The sequence below is a fragment of the Protopterus annectens genome, chromosome 3.part0 (genome assembly GCF_019279795.1).
Source record: "Protopterus annectens isolate FY-2018-M chromosome 3.part0, PAN1.0, whole genome shotgun sequence".
NCBI classification, from domain to species: domain Eukaryota; kingdom Metazoa; phylum Chordata; order Ceratodontiformes; family Protopteridae; genus Protopterus; species Protopterus annectens.
In genome coordinates, this window is record NC_056731.1 from 24,127,067 (window position 1) to 24,145,352 (window position 18,286).

At 40.0% G+C, this 18,286-nt stretch overlaps 1 long non-coding RNA gene across 1 annotated transcript in view; it reads right to left on the reverse strand.

Moving 5' to 3' along the window:
- Nucleotides 1-1,161: 1,161 nt before the first annotated feature.
- LOC122797243 overlaps nt 1,162-18,286 on the reverse strand; it is a 170,867-nt gene continuing 153,742 nt past the window's right edge. Inside the window, exon 4 of the long non-coding RNA XR_006364038.1 lies at nt 1,162-1,300. This is a non-coding gene — a long non-coding RNA (uncharacterized LOC122797243). The remainder of the gene's footprint in view (nt 1,301-18,286) is intronic.

The following is an 18,286-nucleotide window of genomic DNA, read 5'->3' on the forward strand; positions in this document are numbered from 1 at the left end:
GCCTTTGTTGTTACTGTCACCTTTTTAACTTCAGTTCATTTTAGCAAGCCAGAGTTTCACAAGCTATTTGCATATAATGCATTTAATACAATTTCATGCTTTCACAATTTAAGCCATTTTAGTCAATTATATTCATTGTACTTATTTTATGTGCTCCCGCCTCCTTAAGCTCATTTAACATTCCTCCTGAAGTAATTGTCTTTGCATTAAATTCTGGGTCACTCAGATATTGCATAGTCCGCCATGTTTCAAATTAATTGAAAAAACATGCAAGTGTAATACTCAAAGTGAGCATAGCTTTTTCTCAGGATGCTCAGAATGATAAAATCATGGAAATGAAGATGCTTTTTCTCAGAATGAATATAAAAGCCTGTTGGTTTAGGACTAAAGTTCAAAACTAATTTGCTGCTATATCAAAGTGCTCTGAATAAGAACCGGTCTCTACAATTTACTTAATGGACTGAGCCAGTCAAACATAAATGCACTTTCAAAAAGTGTGCCTTTTATATCTGTCATTTGCTGTTAATGTATACTCCTGAGTACTGTGTGATTGCAAAAACTTTGGAACTTGTTTAAAATATTCTCTTATAGCCAGTTATTTGATGTCACAGCCCACTAAAAAAACAACTAAAAGAAAAAAAATCTTGCTGCAGTTAGTCTTCATTAGAGGTAAAATATGCATGTCTGTATGATTTTTTGACATTGGCAAAGCACTCGTTAATGACAGCTGACATATTAAGTGGTTATCCACCATGAGTTCATTATGACTGCCTTCTTTAAGAGGCTGCAGAAGAGCCCTGTTGGAAGTTTTTATATTGTCAGGATGGAAAACCAATAAAAAAGCAGACGTACATCTGTGGGCTGACATCCCCTACTGTGACAATTCAATGGGGTTCGCCGACAGACTTTCCAAATGGAGCTGTGATATTCGCATTTCACTTTACAGTAAAAGAAAAGTAACATTTCAAAAACAACATAAAAGAAATCATAGTTTTCCAAGGGGATTTCTGACATAAGGTAAGGTATTGCTTTTAATATGTGAGAATAAACCAGTACTTAACACTATACTGCTGAACTTGATGAATAGATATAGTAATATACAAGTTACACTATCATAAAACAAAGTATGTGGCTGATATGACAAAAAGAAAAAAGTACAAATTGTAGTTATAAACATATTTTATTTAATACACCAAAGCAGTGTTTTTAGTAACAAAACTTATTAAAATAATTTTGGTTTTATTGTTAGCCAATATTTTGAAGACTGCAGACACTTGAATTGTGGTAGTGATGGCAGTATCTGTAAGTAGAAAAGAACAACATAAGAAAGCATGCAGTGGATTAAGATAAAAATAACGATAAGACTTCAAATGTAAAAGCTCGTTAGGAATTTTTCAATTGTCTACACATACCTATATAGAACGACAGACATACGTGTGCACGAGCACACAATATTTTATAGTTATTCATGAATTTTATTCACTGCAATAACTGTAGTAATGCTGAATTTACAGATATCAGTTTCACATATACTGTGCATCTTTTGTATTAAGAACAGTATTATAGTACAACAAACAGAAATACAAACACTAGTCTTACAGCAACCATTTAGCAAAACCGAAATATCTTTTTATCGTATGATTAATAGTAGTTTTACTGAAGAAATAATAACTTCAGTAAGTAAACGGTTTTCAGCATGTCATGTCAGCGCTATGTCTTGCCAAAAAACAGTCACAAAGGCTTAGCATTACATGGAAACTAATGCTGTACAATACCTTCTATATATATATATATATATATATATATATATATATATATATATATATATATACATATATATTTCGGGTCTATATTACAAACCTGAGCGCTTACCTTATCGAATCCCTAAACGTCGACCCGTCCTTACTGAAATGTAAAAACACTGAACATCCAAAAGAGCGAAACCGGAAATGTAGAATCATTATGGTTGGCCTTCTGCGGTATAGCTCCATAAGGTAAGTGTATGATAGTTACAGACCTTAGGGTTAGGGTGCAGGTTAAGGTAAGTGCATAGATGGTAATGTATGTTAGATTTAGTGTAGGGTTTTGTTAAGTGTATGTGTGTGGATTATTTAGTTTGTTTGGGTTTAGCTTTTTAAGGTAAGTGTGCAATAGTTACGGACCTTAGGGTTAGAGTGCGGTTTAAGTTAAGTGCACACATGGTGGTATATGTAAGATTTAGTGTAGGGTTAGAAGTAGGGTTTTGGTTAGTGTATGTATGTGGTTTATTTAGTTTGTTTGTGTAGGTAGTATGTAGCGGGCGGTGGGGTGGGACAAGTATGATAGTTCGACATTTTGAATTTCGCGGTTTAGGGTGTTTAGTGTTTATGCGGTTCGATGAGGAGGGGTCGACCATTTAGGGATTCGATAAGGTAAGCATTCGAGTTTATAATATAAACCCAATATATTCAATAGATGGTATATCTACAGGTGGCAGAGATGAGATGCTCCAAGTATCAATTGCCCAAAACACAAGATGATGAGGAACACAAAAACAGTAGAGTTTTTTCACAGGAAATCACCGCAGTCATGATGAAGTGTGGATTGGCAGTAATTTCTTTAGTTTGGGAGACTTCTGCCATCTTCAAGTAGTTTCACAACTGGATTTGGGGCATTCAAATTTGGGGTGTGGAGGAAATCCCCCCCAACTATTGAGGGTATGGGGGGAGGGTCTCCCACTGTAAAAGAAACTGCAGTTTATTTTTTTTGCTCTCATATGAACTTGTTATTCAGAACAATACACTTCAAAATGCCCTAGTTAGCTACTAACTACTGAAGAGAGTATCAGAATAGCCACTGGAAAATACTAAGATTATAAAACAGTATTACCAGCATTGGCGATACAGTATAAAGTGGCAGTATGATGTATGAAATGAATGCTTTATATAATACATTATAAAGTGCTATTTCTAATTTTAATGGAGGCCAGTGGTGAAGAGTTTAACACTTTAACAGTGATGGATGATTCTATTTTAATATTATATAAAATGTCTGTAGTTTTGCTGTAACAAATTAATTTTACAGTTCAACATTATTAAGTCAAATTAGCAATGAAACAAATAAGTATATAGATTTAGGTAAAGGTGCACGTGTTCATGTGAGTATGTATACACACCACACAATATATGTACATTCCACATATATATATGGGTCTACTTTACTTACCTGAATGGACACATTACCGACTTTCACTTCACCGAGGCGAAAGGACCGACATTCGGAACACCAACTTTCCACTCGAAGTAACCACTTGGCCATCCTGTTGGACTTTACCCCTTACTCCCATGGTAGTGTGATCAATGAGTTGATATATTTAGTTGGGGGGGGGGGCAAAGCCTCCCAAATGGGTGGGTTTAAGTTTGTTCAGTTTTTATTTTTTTTTAGGGATGGCCAAGCGGTTACTTACCTAGAGTGGAAAGTCTGGTTCCAGAAGTCAGTCTTCTGGTTTGTTGGTTCTTCTTTTCTCGGCGAAGTGAAAGTCTATGATGTGGCCTTTGAGTAAGTGAAGTTGACCCATACATATATATATATATATATATATATATATATATATATATATATGTATGTATGTATGTGTATATATATATATATATGGGTCTACTACTAATGCCCGAAATGACGATTCCCCGACGGAAAACTCACTGACGCCAGATGACCGACAGGTAAGTGTACCGACAGGGTGATTTGCCGACAGCGGAAAGACCGACAAGGGAATGTGCGATCGCGACGCGGTAAGTGTGCGATGGTGACGGAGTTAGGAGCGGTCAGGTAAGTGCTCGAGATTGTGGGATGTCGGGTTAGGCTGTGGGAAAGGTGAGTGTGTGTTCGTGTCGGAGGTATGGTTCGGGTAAGGTAAGTGTGTGTTAGTGAGGGACTGTAGTTTAGGGACGGGTTAAGTGAGTTAGGGTTAGGGTGCAGGTAGGTGATGTGTGCGTTAGTGTCGGAGCTTGGGCTAGGGGTGGGTTAAGTGAGTTAGGGTTAGGGTGCAGGTAGGTGAAGTGTGCGTTAGTGTCGGAGCTTGGGCTAGGGGTGGGTTAAGTGAGTTAGGGTTAGGGTGCAGGTAGGTGATGTGTGCGTTAGTGTCGGAGCTTGGGCTAGGGGTGGGTTAAGTGAGTTAGGGTTAGGGTGCAGGTAGGTGAAGTGTGTGATAGTGTCGGACCTTAGGGTTAGGGTTTGGGTCAGGGCTAGTGTGTATGCTATGTAGTGTCGCGTGTTGTTTACGTTCCGTGTCGGTGTAATGGTGTTCGTGTAATGGTATTCGGTGTTTTGCGTTGTCGGGTTTGTGTGATGTCGGTCATCTGGCATCGGGGAGTTTTCCGTCGGGGAATCGTCGTGTCGGTAATTAGTAGTAGACCCATATATATATATGTATGTATGTATGTGTGTATATATATATATATATATATATATATATATATATATATATATATATATATGTATGTATGTGTATATATATATATATATATATATATATATATATATATATATATATATATATATATATATATATATATATATATATATATATCTTAGATATACATACATACACAAAAACAAAAAGTAGAAAACGTCACAACACACAAAACAATTAGTAAAAGCTACAAGAAAAAATTAGTCAACATACAGTTTTCACTATTTGACACCTTCAACCTCCTGTGATAAGAGGCCCATGGGATATATACAAGAACATCAAGTGTTTCAACTATATGACTTCCGAATGTCATTGACTTTTTAATTCTCAGTGAATACATTCAGGCCAATAAATTCAAACCCCACAAGCTGTGGACATGTATGTTTCTGCCTTCTTATGACCTCAACAGCACAGAATAAGTAGACTATTTAACTATACATAACACAATGTCTTTACGCACAGGTGATGTCCATTACTATTACTATTAAGGTGTCTGCAAAATATCCCAACTAACATCCAAAACCAAAAAGTGAAAAAGTTACACAGACAAACCAAATAGTAAAAAACTACAAGAAAAACCTAAAAAAAAACAGAGTTTTCACTGTGAGATATCTTAAACCTCCTGTGATATGGGATATATGCATTAAGGACATCACGTGTTTAGCTCATTTGATGTCCGTAAGGGTCATTTGCATACATCCCATGGGCCTCTATCACAGGAGGCTTAAGGTATCACACAGTGAAAACTCCAGCTTGCCTAGGCTTTTCTTGTTTTGATATCTATCTATGTATTTATATACACAAACACACACATATATATATAATATATATATATATATATGTGTGTGTGTGTGTGTGTGTGGGCAGTTCAGTAGACTGAAATATCATACAACAGACTTGTAAAAAACAGAGAGCAGAAGACAGAAGTTTCATTTGAGTGAAACTCTCAATACCGATATTCAGAACACAAAGTTTGAAATGCCGACAGTCCAAGGTGAGCGGAACAGGAAATCATTTCATAACCACACTGTAGTGTGATCGCAAAGTTGGTATACTTAATTTTCAGGGGGGTTTGGAGGGTGCAGTCCCCCTAGGGGAGTGCAGGGGGGCACAGCCCCCCTGCATCAATGCTGTATTTTGGAATTCAGTAGTTTGTGAATTTAAGAATTCTTAATTTATACTCACGTCGTTGATATAGTTACCATCATGAATATTCAGTGCGATTTTGTTTAAGTTTTGGGTTTTGGTTAGTGGGTGGGTGGGTGAAGTGAAAATTTATACTTTCTATAGTTTATAATTGTTTATAAAGGATATATGCTATATGCTATTAATATTGTCTTAACTTTCTGAGATGATTTCCTGTTACTGCTGGAGCTTCTTGCAAGGCATCCATTAAGTTGTGTTTGGTACAGAGTACGCATTTTTTTTTAAAGATACAGCATACTATTTCGAGTTTAGAACTGTACTTTCCATACAGTTGATGTCCTACACGTTTGGGCAAATGAAAGTCAGTTATTTGCAGTTTCAGTGTTTAGAATTTTTGGCAATTTAGTCTCATCTTTTAGAAAGTTGGCTATGTGGTATTTCAGGTTTGTGAAGCAGACCTATATATATATATATATATATATATATATATATATATATATATATATATATATATATATATATATGTATATATACACACAAACATATATATATATATATATATATATATATATATATATATACACACACACACATACACACAATATATATATATATATATATATATATATATATATATATATATATATATATATATATATATATATATATAAATAAAAGTCCAAAACTGTCCACCACGAGGTAAGGTACAATAACAAACAACAAAACTATAGTACCAATGGAGTCAGGAAAAACTGGAAATGAATCTTCGGTGTAGAATATTTAATAAATCCTTGTAAACCTGTTGCAGCAAAATTCCATGACAGCGAAAAAAAATTTATATCACAACATAAATTAAACGCTTTCGTCCGCTAATGCAGTGTTTACACACACACACACATGTATGTGTGTACACACACACAAACACACATATATATATATATATATATATATATACATACATACATATATGGGTCTACTTCTACATCCCAAAAAGCCACAATCCCGAAGACCAGAAGATCGAGATGACAAGGACAAAACGTACAATCATGAATCGCACAAGTATAAAATGTAAGTATGATAATGTTTCTAAAATGTTCATTTCTAGAAGTTAAGAGGAATAAGTTTATAATTTAAGGGAAGAAGTGTTAAGAGAATGGAGAAGAAAATTTAAACCTCTCTTAGTAGTGGACTTGGATAAGAATGCTAGTATGCATGAGAATGAACTAAGTATTTCAAACAAGAAATATGAACGAGCTATAGTTCTGGAATATAGTAAATGTGCAAACAAAATTAAATGTATAGTTAACAACTGGAATATATTTAAGGTTTGCCCTGCGATTTTCAATTTATTACACGGGGAACCATTTTTTTACATACAAGACATTCAAAAATATTTTAGAAATGGACCAGAATATTACACACTGTTCTGGCAGACAAACACAGGGGATGGTAAAATGTGTTTTTTTGCAAACAATGTGCTTATATTTTGGAGGCTGACAATTGTTTTAGAAAATGGAAAAATATCCAGGATTAATTTTTATGCAGTAAACTGTCAAAGTAAGTGGGTAGTCTATCTGGCAAAGTGCTCAACCTATCCAGAATTTTGTGTCGGCAAAACCGAAAGAAATTTGCATAAAAAGATTTACAAACACTTCTTCTTCTTTCGACTTTTCCCGGTTAGGGGTCGCCACAGCGGAACTCTGGTCCGCTAATGATTGGCAGTAGATTTTTATGGTGCCGAGGTGCCAGCCCGATGTATATAAAAAATAGGAATGTTAATATTGCATTATACAAACATTCTATCTGGTGTGGACAGTTTGACAAGTGTCAAGTTTGGTATACTAGAAAAGATTGTTCCCAACCCTAGGGGAGGGGAATGACAAACTTAGAACATGAACTTTTGTGGCAACTTAGGTTATATGCTACCACCACCCCAGGCCTGAATGACTTATCTATTCAGCCACTGTTGAAACTTAATGCCTAGAAATTGTAATTTAATGACTACTTATTAGTAAGACGTTTTAAATATTATTAAGCTATGTAAAGGATTATTTTTTCTGTTTTAAAAATGTAAAGCTTTACAGTATGTTAAATGTTATATTTTTTACATTTTCTATATTTTATGTGTAACATAGGTAGGTTTCTTTATTTATTGGATAATTAATGAATTAGGATATGTAGGTGAGTCTTCCCTACAACTGTGAAGGCTAGAGGGAGATTATTACATTATTCTGAAGTCCTAATAACAGGGTGAAAGTGCTTAACAATATATTATTGCTTGGCAACATTTGGCTGGAGACCACCTGATTCTAACATTATCTTTGCATTGGTTATTGGTTTTGTTTGGTAACATTTATACCACTATCTTGGGTACCTGGGCTCAAAGCAGTAAATGCCAAAGTCGAGTGGCCCTGGGGTACACCACTAGCAACAGGTCTTTTGGAGAATGTAGAGCTGGCCTTCTTAACTTTCTGGGTTTTATTTGTGAGTCAATTTGCTACCCAGTGACATACACAAGGACTGACATTTAGCTGTGATAGTTTATATAAAATGCCCAAGTGTGGGATGCTGTTGGAATGCTTTTGTGAGGTCTAAATATGTGGTGTGAACCGTCTTGCCTCACCCACTGCTTTTGTAACTTCTCTGAAGAAGTTTACCAGGTTAAGTAGGCAGGACCTGCCCTTATTGAATCTAAACTGGTTTGGGTTGAGATTTATCTATATCCTTATTTATTAATTCTATAATGATTACTTCCATAGTCTTAGAGATGAGACTGGTCAAGGTTATGGGTCTATAATAATCAAGGTCCACAAATGTTCTATCTTTGTGCAAGGGAATGACTGTTGCTGTCCTCCATTCATCCAGCATGACACGTCTTTTGAGTCTAGCATTGCATAGCTTCTTTAGAAGATCAGACACGTCATGTATCAAGCTCAGCAGCAGGCAGCTGGTATATCATCTGATCCCAAAGACATGGTTGTCTTGGCCTACATGCATGATACATGTGCTTGCATGCATTTTTTATTTTAATAATCAAAGAAACAGTGTGATGAATTTATTTACATTTACATGTTTTTTTAATTACATTTCAACATTTAAGCACTTTAATGTAATTACTGCACAATGCATATTAAAGTAATAAGGTTACTGTGTGATTTCCTACTGTGCAATACACAGTAAAAAGTAGTAAAGGTTTGTGAAGTAAAGAATGCAGAATAAATGGGAACATAGGGTTTACCCACAGCAAGTGTGACATTATGCTTTAATATTACTGAATGGGGAACTACAATTTACCCAGAGCAAGTGTGACAGTATGCTTTAATATTGCATTGACAAGTAGCACAGCTTTGCACAACAAATATTTTAATACACACATTGCTATTCCATTATACCACTTTTCCCAATACCTGCTTACAGGATCACAATTTTGTGCAATGCACATGTTTATACAGTTAAGATGAATGCAAAATTGATAGGTAGCTACACATTTTCATTTGAATGTCTAATGGTATGCTTTAATATTACACTGACAATCACAATACTTTACAAAACTCATACAGCAGTGAATGTACTGTTATTCCATGACTCCTATCTGCCACAATTAACAGTAGCAGTGATGGCAGCAACACACAGGGTTTGAACTGAGAAGATGAATACATAATGGAGAAATATACAGCATTCCTAGCACAGATCTGACAGTGTGCTTTAACCCCTTAACAGCTGTTTGATCTCCCAATGCATGTTGTCAAATGCAGGTATATCTCTAGTCTTGCCTGGAATCCTACCATCACTCAGAATGATTAAATACAAAGTAAAAGTTAATTGGCTTCAACAATTAGATAAGTAGCTGGTGTTATTCTATGGGGGTCCAGTATATGTCAGTATATATGACAGACTAAACAAATTGCTTCAAAAAGAATGGCCTGCACCTCTTGTTCCATGGCTTTTGCTTATTGGCCAGAACTCATGCTGACATCATATTGTACTTTTAGGCACAGCTCAGTTACTGGACATCCCAACATAACAGATAAAGTTAACTGGAAATTATTATTTTAATTACATCATGGCTGCCCCTCTCAGCGACAGAAGTCTTAATAAAAAAAAAACTGTTTGATCTTGTGGTCCTCCTGCACCTTGAAATCATCCATATCTGTATAATAACTGAGGCTTGGTTTCTCTGTAAAACTAACACTCCCTCCATGTCTGGGTTTTGGCACTTACCATGTATTCAGACCTGAGGAAATTGTGGTGGCATTTCCATATTTGTTATAAATGATGTCTCTTCTAGGCAGATTCCCCAAGACCTACAGTCCAAACTCAACCTGCAACTTACCCTAAACAGAACTAATTATCAGTTTATAGCATGCTATAGGACAACTTCCATGTTTCCAGAAAACCAAGAGAGATTTCTAAATAGTCTCTATGAAATTCTCATAATGAAAACTACTATTACGATGAGCAATTTAAATTATTCATCAATAAACTTGTACATCTATACCTCAAAAGCTGCATATATTCAAAGATTCATGGAGTTAATAAATAAAAATTCTGTAGAGTAAATAGTAAACTGTCTGATTAAGGGGCAAAACCTTCTAGGTCTTGTCTTTGCTAACACAGCCCCACACATCCCATTCCTATAGCAACTCCACCTCTGGTTAAATCGGTTTACAGCAGAATAAGGGGAAAAGTTCTAAAGACCTACAAGTCTAAATCTACCCACATTAAAAACATGAAGCGCTAAACCTCAATATGGAGGGAGAGCTAGCTTTACAGAGAAACCAAGCCTCAGACACTATCCAGTGAGAAATTCTGAATTTAAGATTTTCAAACAGATGAACCGACTCAAACTCTCTAACTGGCTCTCAAAAATCACTTATAATATCCTTAGTCTCTATGAAGACTTAGTGGTTACTTAGGGAACAGGGTTGTACTTCCACCTAAAAAAAAAAAAAAAATACAGCTCTGGCTATTAAAACCAGCTACTAAGAACAAAGCATAATGCGAAAATAAAAAAAAAAAAAAAAAACACCCTAGTGGTCCACTAGTATAAATAAACTCTAAAACAATAGGGAAAAAACTTCTGAAGTCCTATAACAAGGCTAAATCTACCCACACCAAAACCATGAATTGAAAATAGCATCTGAAGCCATGGATAATTATACATCCTTATTTAATTACATCAGAAAATTAAGAAACACCCAGCAGCATTCTGAACTAATACAAAATGTCATCACCCTTTCTCATCATACAGATACAGTTAATGAACTTGCAGATACATTTAGTGCCAACTTTACCATGGAAACAGTCACTGAAATTCTGCAAATCCCTGAATCTCTTATGACTCCCAAAATCACTGTGCTCTCACAAACAAAAATACCATTTCCTTGGGTCCAGACAATTTACCTGGATGCCTAATAAATACTACCAAACATGCTCCCTCAGAACCCCTCTTGAACTTGTTTAACTCAAGCTTAGCCATAGGGTATGTGTCCAAATCATGAAGAACTGCTGCTATGATGCCCCTTCATAAGTGTGGCTTTATCAGAGTCCTAGGAACTGCAGATCCAGCCACCTAACTAGTATAATCTAATTTGCAAAGCCATGGAATGCATTATATCTGACTTCACAAACTATTACATCAAAAACTGAATATAGCCAGACCCTCAGCAGTTTGAGTTTGTCAAAAGGAGGTCAAATCTTCTTAATTTAGTAAACTTCTTCAAGGTCCAAGAGGCAGTGTACAGTGGTCATATGGTCCACACACCTAGCCAAGGCAATTGACATCATCCCCCATGTTGGTACTGTAAATAAGCAAAGAGACCTAAATGTAGACCCTTCTATGGAAATGCAGATAGCAAATTAGCTGAAAGCTACAACCCACATAGTTGAAGCATTATACAACTCCTCAGAAGGTACGAAGGTAACCAGTGATGCACGTCAATACTAACACCATCCTTTTTAGCATATACTTCTCCAAACTCCACAATGTAAACCAAGGCTAGGTAGGTTTGCGAATGACTGCATGTTGGGTTCCATCTTCCAATCACTCCTTGATTAAGTATCACTGCAGCAAGAATTAATTCTTACAGACCAATGGTGTATTGAAAAATGGGCTAAAATTACATACAAGAAAGTGCACTACTGCTGCATTTGGAAAAATAACTTTTGGCCTTAGCTTACAGTTTAGCCATTACACCAGTCAAACTGATATAAGAGGGATCTTGGCACCTTGGTTAACTTCTCCCTCTCCTTTGACCACCATGTTGCATCAGTAGTCAGGAAATCCTTCTTTAAAACACAACTGATATGTAAAGATAGTTCATTCAGGTCAAAATAAGCCATTTCTCTGTACTCAGTTCTAATTAGAGCAGTTACAGAATACAATGCCTCCTTTGGTATGCACGTATCCTGACCCATCACACATCCAGAAAGGTCTCTGTGGTTCCTAGTTAAAAATATTACTAGTCTAAAGACATTTTGCGATGAAGACAGACATGAAGCCCTATCAGTCTTTTATCGACTTATGTGGAGATCCATGCCTTGCATTCTGTGCCTTTAAGTACCCAATCCTCTTTGAGCTCTTACATCTATGCAAGACAAAAAAAATTCCAGAAACACTAGATCAAAGCATATGAATCTCTAATATACATATGTAAATAAAAAAGGTGTAAGAATAACTGTATTACCCAAAGTTTACCCATCTCTGGAATAAGTTGCACGTACATGGTAGAGAGAGTGACACTCTTGTATCCTTCAAGACAAATCTTGATTATTACAGGGGCATCTACAAATCCATCTTTAACTTGCCCTGTTTTGTCCTTCTAGAACAGAAGGTACATCATGAAGGTGGCTATCAGCAAGGCATAGAATGTCTAACAACTTACTTACCTTGTAATCCTTATGAACCTATTTTCAGAAGGCCTGTTCCTGGATCTACATCTAATGGCCGAAATTACATATAGCCGAAACTTAAATTGCAGAGACCAGTTTGCCAAAAGTGTTATTAGCTGAAAATGCATTTTGCTGAATGTCAAATTGCCAAATTGGAAGAGTAAAGCAGTTCCGGCATGTTTAGTATATAAAGAACACTGGTTTGCTCTAAATCATACACCATACCTGCCTACATCATGGCGAACACGGCATATGACTCACCCAGAACCTTAGGATGTATATACAGTATGGAGAAGTCTCAAAGCAGCAGGGACATGCTCATATTTGAAGGATTCCTGTACCATCTGAATAAAAGTACAAAGAGGAAATAAAGAAGTTGTGTACAGTTCTACTTCATTGTCTTCAACCTGTGGGTATCGGATCAGTATTGGATCCGAGATGGCAACTTCAGAAGCATCTGCTCCAAGCTCCTCCCCCTACCCATAATACACCACCACTACCCTCCAACCCTCCAATCGGGTTTGCTGCACCCTACACTAAACAACCCGATCTAAACACCTTACGCACACAAAGTGCCAGCTATGAACACTGTCCATATGGTAAGGCCAGGGGGAAGGCGGGAGGGACGGCTGAAGACAAATGAAGTAGAACTACTCAGATGGAACATTATGGTGAATACATAACTTCTTTAGCTGAAGTAGTTTACTTCATTTGATCTTCAACCTGTGGGACAAGAGTCCCCAGCTACTAAACACCTGAGTGGCCCTCATGGAAGGATATTCCGGAGCACCGCGGAACCAAACGTTGCTCTCCTTCGAGAAATCAAATCCAGTTTATAGTGTGAAATAAAGGTATGAGATGAGGACCAAGTAGCCGCAGAACAAATGTCGTCTAAGGATACTCTAGACCAAAAGGCCGCAGAAGTAGCTATAGACCTTGTCGAGTGAGCGCTAATCTGACCCGGAGGAGGCAAACCTTTATCCTTGTATATCTGAAGGATACATAGAGAAATCCACCTGGCAATGGTCACCTTGGAAATAGGTTTACCCAAAAATGGTTTAAAAGGACACAAACTGGTCAGATTTAAGAAAAGTTTTGGTCCTGTGCAAATAGATCCATAGCTGTCTATGAACGTCCAACAACTGCAACTTGTATTAAACTTTGTAAAATTTGGAAAGAAAACAGGTAAATTGATAGTTTGATCGATATTGACCTCAGATGCCACTTTTGGAAGAAAGGAGAGATTGGTTTAAAGAAAAACCCTGTCTTTATAGAAAACGATGTATAGAACCTTGACAGACAACACCTGAAGTTCTGAAACCCTCCTAGCCGAGGTGATAGCCACTAGGAAGGCTTTGTTCCAAGAAAGAAACTTAGGATCTACGGCTGCTGTAGGTTCAAAGGGAGGGCAACCAACACTTGTAGTACCATAGTAAGGTCCCACAGGGGGGATAGAATCTTTGACCAGAAGACGAAAGAGGAAGGTACCTTTGATAAAGGCTTTGCACAATCTGGAAAAGGCCAAAGAAGCAGAGGTCTCACCAATGTGAAAATGAGAAATGGCGGCTAGTTGAACCTTCGTAGATGAGCTAGCCCCCTGTTGAAAAATATTTGACAAAAAGTCAAGGATAGCCGGAATGGGAGCTGTAAAATGATCTAAACTCCTTTGAGAGGCCCAAAAAGAAAAACACTTCCATTTGCTGTGATAAATCTTCCTAGTGGATGACTTATGAGCTGCCACCAGAATACACCTGACCAAAAAAGACAACCTGGGAGTCCTAGCAATTAAGGGAACTGTAGCAGCCAACCTGTGAGATTCAGACTGTCCAGATTCAGATGAGGGACCCTCGAGGGGTGAGAAATGAGATCCGGAATGGGATCCAAGATCTAAGGAGGAGCTAGAAGATGAGACCAAAGGAAGGGAAACCATACCTGGCAAGGCCAAAACGGGGCAATGAGGATCACTTCGCTCCCCAGTAGATGAGCCTTCTGTAGGAACTTTGAAATAAGGGGTACAAGGGGATAAGCATAAGAAAGACTGGGAGGCCAAACATGGACTAGATCATCGCTGGGGGACTTCAGAGCTAAGAACTCGCTGCACTTGACTTTGAAAGGAGATGCGAAGAGATCGCAGCAAGGCCGACCCCACTCTAGAAAGATCTGCTCCACTATTGAAGAATTCAGAGACCACTCGTAAGGCATCAGAATAGTCTGGCTTAGTTTGTCCGCCAGAATGTTGGACTACCCGGAATATGCATTGCTACCAGAAAACGACTAGTGGAGATCGCCCATTCCCAAACTCTCATGGCCTCACGACAACGGGGGTAAGATCTGGTCCCTCCCTGTTTGCTGATATACCAGACCACTGACATGTTGTCTGACTGGATTGCAATGGTTCCCAGAGGTAGAAAGGCATGAAGGGCCTGCAACGCTAAAAGGACCACCCTCATTTCCAGAACATTTATATGCAAACTGTCTTGATCGGGGACCACATGCCTTGGACTGTCCTTCCCGAACAATGCCCACCACGCTCTAGCTGAGAGGTATCCGTGGTCACTGTGGCTTGGGCAGGGTCTGGAACAAAAGGTTGTCCTTCCAAGATTTCCAAAGACTGCATCCACCATAGAAGGGATGACCTGCAGACTTTGCTTATGTGTATCGGGTGCAACAACGGAAGATCCAACAAAGACCACTGCACCACTTGAGTCCACTGAAGTACTCGCATATGTAAGCGAGCACATGGTAGAAGTGTTATTGTTGCTGCCATAGAACCTAGGGCCCTTTAAACCGACTCTGCTGAGGAGATGAGATTGGTAAATGAAAGCGACATGCACCTTTCAGTTTCAAACTGTCTCTGAGGTCAGGAAAACTTTTGTCTGTAACATGTCTATCTGTATTCCTATGTATTCTATAACCTGGACAGGGTTCAGGAGAGATTTGGCTGTGTTGACTATAATCCCTAGTTAGTGTGCAAGACGTAGGAAATAGTCTATGGTCCGACAAAGTAAACACTTGGTGGGAGGAGCAAGGAGCCAATCGTCCAGGTAAGGGTAGACCTGAATCCCCTGAAGCCTCAGGTGAGCCACTACTACTGCCATCACTTTGGTGAACACGCTGGGGGCTGTGGTGAGACAAAGGGTAGGGCTCAAAACTGATAATGACTGGCTCCTAGCCAGAGAAAACTCCTGGAGCTTCTGTGCATCTTTATGTGATAGTAGGCATCCTGGAGGTCAATAAGCACATCCAGTCACTCTCTTGCAGGTATGGCAGGATGGACTATAAGGTGATCATCCGGAACTTTTCTTTGGCAACTGACAGGTTCAGAGTAGACAGGTCCAGAATGGGCCTCAAGTCTACCATCTTTTTTGGCATCAAAAAGAACCTGGAGTAGATGCCCGATCTGGACTGATCTGGGAGGACGGGTTTGATGACTCATTTCTTTAGCAGCTTGGAAATCTCTAGGGCTGCTGCCTCCCTTTGCATGGGAGGTACTTCTGGGAGGTGTTTGGAAGGTGTAGGGAGAACCACAAATGGGATTGAATAGCCTCTGGAAATTATCTGAAGCACCCAATGGTCTGATGACACAGACTCCCATGCCATTAGGTGCAACGACAGGTGACCCCCGACTGCCTCAGGAGCAGAGCATTCGGGCAACCCCTCAGGGTTGCTGCATGGACCTGTCTGAGAATAGTTCTCAAGATGCAAAATTCCTTGGACCCCCTCTGCCTCTGGGCTGACGTCTGTCCTGTCCCCCTCTGCATCTAGGGGAAGAAGGGCCCCAAGTGTCCCGGGAATACTGAGATTTCCAGAACCACATATACTTTTGCCCTCGCTGATTCTGGAAAAAGGATCTTTGAGGGTTTGAGAAGTGTATTCTGATGGCAGACAGTGTCTTCCCATCTTTCTCACTCTGGATCAAGGTGTCACGGACGGTTTTACCAAAGAGGGAAGAGCCGTTATACAGGACATTCGCAAAAGATGCCTTGAAGGGTTCCGTAAACTGACACAATCTGAGCCAGGCGTGACGCCTCTTGGAAACGCCGGACCCAGCCATCCTAGCTGCTCCTTCAGTCGCGTGCGAGAGGAGTCGCACAGACGTGTTAGAAACCGCTGTCAAGGTAGCCATCCTCACGGAGAACGTAGCCCTGTCCTCCTGCGACATGGACTTTGGGGGTGACTCAGCCAGTTCCTTAACCAAGTCGCGCTGTAGTAGAGTAATATAGGCCAGAGAGTTCAACGCCCTGATAGAAAAGGTAGCTGACACATAAACCTGCTTCCCTAGATGAGCCATCGTCCTAGGCTCACAGTCAGGAGGGTGGACCGAGAAACTCTCCTGAGCTAGTTCCCTCTTGGTGGTGGCTGCTACCACCATAGTGTCTACAGAGGACCTTTTATTCCAAGTAGGTCTGTCCACAGGGAGGGCTTAATATTTTATCCGGGCGCTTAGGAATTGGTTCCACAGTGTCCGGTTCCTTCCAAGCCCATGAGGTGACCAAGTCCACTAATGGATCTGCGAGGGGGGACAACCAGGAAGTAGATGGGCCCATGCCAAAAGCCTCCAGGAACACAGATTCATCAGAGGAAGGTTTTGGGGTGGACCAACCTCCCCTCTGGCACAAAATTTCCATGAGGTCTCCGAAGGAGACATCCTCGGGAGGTGATCTGGGGGAACCTTCCCCATCATCCAAATCAGTGTCCTCAGTGAGGGACTCCGGAGAGGAGTCTAAGTGCCTCCTCTTGCACGTATGCTTGCGAGGAACCTCACCAGTGGGGCTTTCCGGAGGGGGCTCGCAAACTACTTGTTGTTCCTCAAGGGAAACCACCTGGAGCTCCTCGAGCATGGGCTGTCCCTGTGGTAAAATGATGGGATTCACACACAAAACAGAGGGAATTGGGGCGGAGTCCGAAGATATAGTCAGGGGTCTCGACCCACTGGAGAAAACTCTTTCCACGACATCAAATGCCGCAGGAGAGTGAGCTTCCTGGGACACTAGTAAGGAAGCCGCTCTCCCCGGATCCGTTACGGGAATCGGAGCCGGGCCCAAAGTAGATGGAGTGCTGAGGCGGTGGCCATGACCTGACAAGGTCAGAGCCAATGGAAAAAACTCCACCCCCTCGGATCAGTCACCTAGGCTACAGCTCCAAGATCCACTCGGATCCAAACTAATCAGATCAGACATGCTCCAGGCATCTACCGGCATCAAGGAAACCGGTACCATCGGCGCAGACCCAGACTAGGGAACCTCTCGGATCCATGTACTCTGAAACCGGGGGTTGGATTGGAGGAGGAGATATAGGTGTAAAGAAAGGAAGCATGCTCCCCCCTCCAGAGGGAGAGGGGGCCGGCAAGACTCCCATCTGAATTTGTGTGTGAATAAATCTCCACATCATTTTATCCATGTCAGCTTCTGAGAGACTGTGGGTAGACAGCGATGATGAAGCCACGGACTCCGACTTGGAGGGTTGGAGAACCAAAGCTCTAGAAGATGGCCTGGGCTCCTCCAGCTCCAGAAAAAACCTAGGAGATCGGAGTCGAAGGGAGTCAGGTCGGTGCCTAGTCTGAAGTTTGGGGAGAGGCCCCGTCGGTGCCAAAAGGTACGGGGACCTTTTCCTCTTGTTGCTCTTACACTCTCTCTCCTTCTCTCTGCCCTTTCTACACTCTCCTTCCACAGGCCTAGAGGCAGGAGGATGAGTCCCAGCCTGGGAGGGAGGAGAAGCAAGGGCGGGAGTCGAAGGAGAGGCGGTCACAGTCATGACCGAAGCAGAATTGGAGGCAGCCGCTTCAGTAGAAGGGAGAAG